The following is a 594-nucleotide window of genomic DNA, read 5'->3' as shown; positions in this document are numbered from 1 at the left end:
GTGCAATATAGGAGTCATGGCTTTGAGTGGCTAGGAAAGCCCTGACTAACTTCTATGAGCAGAGATGCCAGTCTGCCACTTATTTGCATAGATGCCTGCTTAGAGACAAAATGAGTGGTATCTTGGAGACAGAATGAGTGGTATCTTGGGAGATAGAGAGGGAGAGAGAGACTGTCTCCTGAATGGCATACATCCCACAATGCTACTGGATCGCCTTGGTCTGTACCTTGAGGCTATTGCCGTTTGCCACACAGAGCAGCATGCCTGTGTTGTTTGAGTTCAAGCGACACCTACATTGTACATATGTATCACTCACAGGTGCAACATGACTTAAACTCCGTAGTGCCAAATCAGTGTACGTGTGTGTTTTGAAACACTGCTAACTCTACATTTTGTAACATGTTTCTGTCTAGCAGAACAAGATTGTTTGATGTACATGTATATCATCGGGAGTGTACTCAGGAATGAATTGAAAGGATAGAAGTAAAGATTTGAGGAGTCGGAGAAGAATGTTGTCAATGAGTGGTTTATGGCCCCACTTACAATGTACATGTACTATATATATAAAGAGAAAAATTCTATAATTTTTTTTCA

Source organism: Diadema antillarum, unplaced genomic scaffold (genome assembly GCF_040938485.1).
Source record: "Diadema antillarum isolate AM-2024a unplaced genomic scaffold, OU_Dant_1.0 scf00000075, whole genome shotgun sequence".
NCBI lineage: Eukaryota > Metazoa > Echinodermata > Echinoidea > Diadematoida > Diadematidae > Diadema > Diadema antillarum.
Note: the sequence above shows the minus strand (reverse complement) of the source record.